Source organism: Helianthus annuus, chromosome 12, assembly GCF_002127325.2.
Source record: "Helianthus annuus cultivar XRQ/B chromosome 12, HanXRQr2.0-SUNRISE, whole genome shotgun sequence".
Lineage (NCBI taxonomy): Eukaryota > Viridiplantae > Streptophyta > Magnoliopsida > Asterales > Asteraceae > Helianthus > Helianthus annuus.
The window spans coordinates 144604990-144612402 of record NC_035444.2 but is presented as its reverse complement, the minus strand read 5'-3'; the positions used below and the strand labels follow the sequence as shown (position 1 = coordinate 144612402).

General features: G+C 35.2%; 1 long non-coding RNA gene across 2 annotated transcripts; it reads left to right on the top strand.

The window, feature by feature from the left end:
• The first annotated feature begins 548 nt into the window (after window positions 1-548).
• LOC110895609 lies at window positions 549-4649 on the top strand. 2 transcript variants are annotated; one of them, XR_004875048.1, is made up of 3 exons: window positions 549-764; window positions 1313-1477; window positions 1554-4649. It is a non-coding gene; the product is annotated as an uncharacterized LOC110895609 (long non-coding RNA). The 2 variants fall into 2 exon arrangements; XR_004875047.1 differs by having other exon boundaries at window positions 552-724.
• Window positions 4650-7413: the final 2764 nt, after the last annotated feature.

Here is a 7413-nt window from a genome sequence, read left to right as displayed (position 1 = left end):
CAGAATTATACAAATCCACCAAAATACACCAAAACATTTACTACATAATGAGAAGCAGATTACAATTTAAAATTGCATCAATAACACTTGTACACTAAGGTATTATCTATTTGTCCATTTTAATATTGACTAAGACAAGTATCGAAACGTCGAAAAAATGAGTTGGGCGTCACATGAAATTCGAATGTTCTTAAAACATCATACTTTCAAAGATATGACAAGAATACATAAAAATAATTATAACTTTCTAGGAGAGGGGGAAAATGTAACTCCTAACTAATTATCCATAAGTTTGTTAAAACTCAGGGATTTAAGTGTAATAAGTTTAGGGGGCTAAAAAATAAATAGTGTTTAAAAGACCAAACTACCCTCATTTTAAGGGTCTTTCTATAAATAAAGGAGGTGAAAAGTTCTTATTTTTTGAGTATCTTAAAATACCCTTCACTCATGCATTATAATATAATATAGATATATAGAAGATATATAGATATATGGATATCTAGATTGGATATCTCTAGTTCCGTTGTGATTCAAATAGTAAATTAAAGAAGGAATCAATATTAAGATCAAAGAGTAAAAAAAGAAGTTATGCTACAACGTCTAGTTTGTAAATACCTATGATATTATTTTATCTCTAGTAGTAGTGTTGTTACAGTGAATGGTCTGTTAGGGATCTCACTCCATCCGTCTACATATTAGGGTTTTGCTACTTCGCCATTCCAAGGTATAATTCTTGATTAGGGTTTTGCTACTTCCATTCCAAGGTATAATTCTTGATTTCCCATGACTTTTAAATCCTATGTCTCTTCTAAAATTTACCTTCAATTGACAAATTCAACTTCTTGTTCTTCAAATGAATTAAATCTTGTTCTTTTCAAGATTTATTGTATGGATCGATAATTGGTACTTAGATAAATGCTCATTTCTTGAATTAATAGCAACTCATTTCACTTAAAGACTTCAACCTCTGAATTTCTATGTGATTATTTTTTGTTTGTGTTTGATTTTACTAAAATATTGGAGTTTATGTTTGCATAAACTTGTATCTAAATTTTGTCTTATAAACTTGTTGGGGTTCTTTAATTTCAATTTGGGATGGTGGGTTTGGTTGTAATTGTGTAAATTTGTTGTGAGATTAGTGTAGGCAAGCTGTTCGATAAAATGTCTCTGCGAACAAAGTCACTGATAATGACAATAAAGTGTCTTTTTGAGTTGGGTTTTCTGGATCTGAAGTCACTGATATAGAGTATATGCGTTTATTTTTATTTTTTGGCATACAGATTCACTAACTATCTGTTTCCTTACAATGTAGAATATGATATCACAGTGTGTGACAGTTGGAGGATCAAGATCATACTTTGTTGATCTGCTGCATGGTATATTGAAGTTTGATCCTGTAGACCGTCTCACCGCTCAATAAGCTCTTGACCATCCATTCTTTAGAAACAGTCCTGCATAAGCTGACAGTAGTTTTCTGGTATGGGTCGACCCAAAACAGCTGTTTTTAAATTTGTTTGTTGGTTGTAAATTTTAACTAATATATAATGTATCAGGTATATACATGATGATTCCTTCTGCCGGCGATCACCAAATATTAACTGTAAGTTCAACTAATGGAAGATCATGGTTCGTTATACTTGCTTACAGCTCTTTAAGAAGTAAATAAACACTGTTCTTCCTCCATTAGTATTGTTTCTTAATATCATTTATACTTTCTTCCTGATAGATTTAAGCTCTCTCCCTCTCTTTCCTCAATGATTCGTCAAAGTAGAATGAAGAATCTTCAATCTCTAGTTTGGATCACTTTCGGATCTAACTATGGATCGACCAACCTCTACCGTTTTCAACTATTATATTGATGCTTTTTAATCGCTTCCCAACCTGTCTCTAGATCTTTGATTGTTTTAAGTTCAATTTGATTATGAAAAGTTGGGGATTGGTTTAGATCTGCTTCTAGCCTACAAGATTTCTGGTTTGTGTACTCTTAAGTACTATCTTTGTTATAAAATTCACCAAAAGTCAACCCAGTTTACAGATCTTGGTTCCTTTGAGCTTTTAATACCATTCAATGGATGTGGAAAAAAATTGTATAAAGATGTGTTTCTGGAGTTGCTTACCTGCTGCTCTTGTTGTTAGATATCAAACTATGTCCATAACAATTCAACTTTCCTTAACTAGGTAAATTTAACATATTTATTATTAGTTACAACTTATACAAGTTTTAGATCTGATTCATAAGAAACTACCTGCACTAAACTAGTTAGAGTCAACTATTCAACTCATAATGAATTTAGTTATGTCTCCAATAAGTTTTTTGTGTCCACTACTAAAAACCTCATTTGTTTTCTTGAAATTATGCGCGCGTAGCATTTTAGTTCATCATATATTGTCCTAATATGGTTTGTATACCTTGCAAATATATGTGTTCCGACAACTAGGGGCGGCAATTCTTGACACGACCCGTCAACCTGACCCGAACCCGACACGAATGAAAACAGGTTTGGGTCGACTAATACGACCCGTTTAAAAAAACGGGTCAGGTTCGGGTTGACACGTATTAAAAACGGGTCGGGTTTGGGTTGACCTGTATAAAAATGGGTTGACCCATTAATCAGTTGAACAATTTAGAAAAAAAAAACTTTTATATTTTTGTTTTTGTTTTTTTTTCTGATTCCATTTTACATGCTTAGTTATAAAAACACATTATATTTTTTATTTGTTACACTCATACTCATCATTAAATTTATTATCGATAACCCGCTTAAAACCCAACAACTCGTTTATAAATCGTCAACTTGTATGACTCATTTAAAAATACGAGTTAAACGTGTCAGGTTCGGGTTGACCCGAATTTATGTGGGTCGGGTTAGGGTTGAAGAAGCCTACAACAAACAATCGCACCGCCATAAGCTTCATCTGTGATTCTTTATTGTTTTTTTTTTTTTGGTTTTTTGGATATGGGAAATCCAAATATGAAAGATCTTGAGAGCTATTTGAGCATGCTGTTGAAATGGTATGCATGGTACTTTTCTTTAAAAACTTTGTTTGATATAAAAATTTGCCATCTTTTGTTGTAAGTAAGATACGCATATGTAATTTGAACTTTTTAATTATTTATGACTTAATTTGGTTTTTAAACATGGTTCAAGATCCAACATGTCTAACCAGTGCCGATAAGACGTACAGTTCACTATCCAGTCCGGTTATGAAAATACTGGTGTTAATTGGCATTTTCATTTTAAGCAGGATCTCACGTCTCAATAGTTTATTAGTTACTGATTTTCTTTGCTTTGCAGTTCTTTTGATAAAGCTTGTGATTTGTTTACTCATAAGCTAAACGAGTTTAACAGCAGAGATGGACTTGGGGCTTGAAGATAATCAACGATTCAAGAAATATTATTTTTTATATTATTATTGAGCTGCAAGTGATTCGGGATAGTAATGATTGCGGTAGGTAATGTTGGGCTAGAGTTGACTTTGTGTAAAGTCAGCTAATGTGCTATATTTGCCAAGTCAACAATCCGTACAACATGATTGGTTAGAGGCAAAGGTATGGTCAAAGGCAATTGATTATAGTGCATCAGTTGAGTTCCATTGATTTAGAGACTCAAATGCCAAAAGTCCCCAGGTATGTCAACATTGTAATTGGGATTGCCATTCCAGCAGTTTGGATACTGGTGCAATTGGCCAGTTCACACTGATCCGTGTAAACTGTTTTTTTTTGGCATGCAATTGGATGCCCACTACAAATGCACCTGGTTATGTTTTATGAACTCCGTATGTGCAAAGACTAAAAGTGCAAAGATGTTATTGTTGGATCCTATGTTGTCAAAGACGCAAGGCGCAGGCGAGGTGCATCGGCCTCGCCCGGAGCCTAGGCGCAAGTCGCAAAAAAAGCGTGGGCTTTTTTTAAGAAAAGCGCATATAGAGAAAAAAAATATAAAAAATATGTTATGCTTTAAAAATAAATAAGATTCCACATATAAAACTAAAAAAAGGACGGTTTTTGCGCCTAGTTGCGCGCCTTTTTGCGCCTCGGCACCGGTTTTTTCAAAAAAAAAAACCCATTTTTGCGCCTAGGCTACCACCAGGCGCTATAGGTGCGCCTCGCTGCGCCCGAGCACCTAGGCGCGCGCTTTTTGCGCTTTTGGCAACATAGGTTTGATCAAAAGGGAACAAAATAAGCCAAAGTGCAAAAGTGCAAAGATGCTACTGGTCAAATTATATTTTATTTTCTTTGCAACCAACTTGACCCGTTATTACTTTCGTTAGTTCTGCCTTCTTGATCCTATTCATTGGTTGTTTTGTAGATTGAAAAGTTGAACTTAGTTATCAAGGAGCTCGTCAAGGATAATGATGAAGAAAAAGAAAGGTTAAATGGAATTATTGCGAAGTTGTTGGCTGAAAAAGAAAAAGATAAAGTGGATAAAGACGCTATGCTCGACAACAAATTGAAGCTATGTTAACTGCCGCAGTTCGAAGATAGGCTATAAACACTTGGTTTCGAACGTTTCGATGTTTATCATATTAGGATACTTTTAGTTGTTTTATGTTTTAGCTGATATTTTTATTAGAATGTTTTATGTGTTTTTGAAACAGAAATGTTTTATATAACTTTGGGATTTTGTGATTTTATTAGACTTTTTATATATAATTTTAAGTTTTATTGATATGTAATTTTGATGAAAAAAGCAGGGAGAAATCTGAATCAAAACCCCCCCAAAAAAAAAAAAAAAACATGACCAAATAGACAGACGGTCACAACTCGGTGGCAAATAAATGGTATTAAATGGTGGCTAAATGGTATCTAAACGTGTGGCTAAATGGTATCTAGTGTAAAAACGGTGGCTAGATGGTGGCAATATCGGTGGCTAAATGGTATCAAAGCGGTGGCAAAAAACCCGTCACAACACGGTAGCAAAACAAGGTGGAGCGTAGCAAACATGTAGCGGTGGCAAATAATTTTGACCAGTTTTGTGGTGGCAAAAATTTGGTAGCAAAATATAAAAATGGTCGCTATTTGGTGACATTAGGGCAATTGACACGGATGTTTTTGTCACCGCATTATCGGTGGCAAAATGGTGACAACAAGGAAATTGCTACCGTTTTATGACCGAATATTTCATGGCAAAAACCCTATTTTCTAGTAGTGGTTTCAGTCCATTAGTTTGCTGATTTTAACAGTTTCAGTCCATTAGTTTGCTGATTTTAACAGGTTCAATCCACACCACTAACACTAGTGTGGACTGAAACTGTTAAAATCAGCAAACTAATGGATGATAAATGCAATTTTTAAACTATTGGACTGAAAGTGTTAAAATCAGGAAACCACAGGGATGAAAATTGAGGTTTACTCTTTGTTTTATTACTAACACACACCCTATGTGTCTTCACTTCGAATCCTTAAACTTGTGTACCCGTATCAGCGTAAAAAGCTTTTGGGTCAACAATTAGTTGACGAATAGACCTTCGTTTTTAAGAAATGTAAATTCTTTTGATATTTTTGAATTTTCAAGTGATGTAAATTCCGATGCTGATGAGAAGGGGGTTACTGATTCAGGTACTGTGACTCAGCAACACAGTAGCTCTTACCCCCTGATATCCCGGTGGGCCCGAACTTGGGGTTTATGCGTGACGATTGATATAGATATTCCCATTTAACACAACAGAAGACTTGGGATTATAAAATATTTATTACAAAATACAAACGTCTAAAAGTTCAAAATAATACACAGACTGAGAGTGTACTAAAGATCCACAGGCGGATCGGAAATTTACAAAATGATTACATAAGACTACTAGGCTTTTTGCTTGGAGTTGCAAATTCCAATATACAATTACCGAGCAGCCCCAGTGTAGGTCCACTTGGGGGATCAAGAAACCTACTTTCTTGTTGTTAGAACACAAATACAACTGCGGAATCCTTGTAGATATGCAACCAAAGCAATGTATAAAGCACACAAGTAACCAAAGATTCACTAATCTTGATTAAATGGAAGAGAACACACACAAACACATACACACAGTGTTTTACAGACTCACCAAGCTCTCTTAGTCTGTTCTGCACAACTATGCTGATATATATAGTCCCCAGCCTAGTAACATCACGAAGAATGTTACTGGGCCTACGAAGAACCATGAGCCCACGAAGAACTATGTTCTTTGTTGAACACATCCATGAAGAACCATAGAGACTACGAAGAAGGTTCTTCGTGAACATCAATCTCCACGAAGAATGGGTTCTTCGTGGAGGGCTGCAAACAGCAAACAACATAACAGTTAATATGTGTAGAAACAGATAGGAGCCAAACAACTTGCAGTCATTCATACATGATCAACTGCATTACAACTATTACATACCAAAACATGAACATGTCGTACCAAGTCAAGATAGGAGGATATCTTGACTTGGTCGACTCGACCAAAAACGTACAGACTCGATAAACTAAAAGACCGTACATTACATTACATTACAACGTAAACATAATAAGAACAAGCAACAGACACCAAAAGTGCATCAACATCCAGCCTATTCCGTAATTGCTAACCTGCGATTAGTCTTTTGAAAATACGCCAGTTTCACTGGTAAATACAATTAACCGACACATTTTGAAAATCTTTTCAAAACCATTTTTATACCATTTGGTATATCATTTTCATAAATAACTTGGGACAAACTATATCTCCTGTTACCAGTATTACATGCTTGTCAATACATATGTGGCCCGGAACTAAACTCCGATACATGATTAACCGACACACCACTTTAATCCTAATATTGAGTAAGAAAAACATTTTATCATAGCATTAGCATCTATCAGGTGTATTCCTACACCCCTCGCTTAGGTCATGGTCACTTGCAACTAAGTGAGCCGTGGATATCCAGGACACAGTCGCATTAACCCCCAATGTTTCAGTTATCAAGCATAACGGATTAAAACGGGTTATTTGGATTTTGGACACATTGGTCATTAATCCCATACCCGACCAAGCGATAATAATTTACCGTATCCCAAACCCGTATAGGGAAAATAGATTAAGAGTATTTACCTGAGCTTTATCTTTACAATCCAATGATATATTAAGCACAACCGTTAAATCAAATTAACTAACACAGGTGCAATTTACTGCGGGCTCCTAGTCTGGAATGAACGGAGCTATGATCCGTTAGAATGTTAACAGGTCTTATTCAAGTCATATGACTTGGACCGGTTAACTTATAATAAAATCAGTACGGTTTACTAGATTATTTCTTATGTTGTACATTATTTATCACAATATATACATAATCCTACTGAGGCTTATACTCAAATTGCAATGAAATTGATAAGATATTTGAAAGGAGCACCCGCTGCTGGCATTATGTTAAGGAAAAGCGATACTTTTCGGTTGTCTGCATTCGCGGACTCAGAT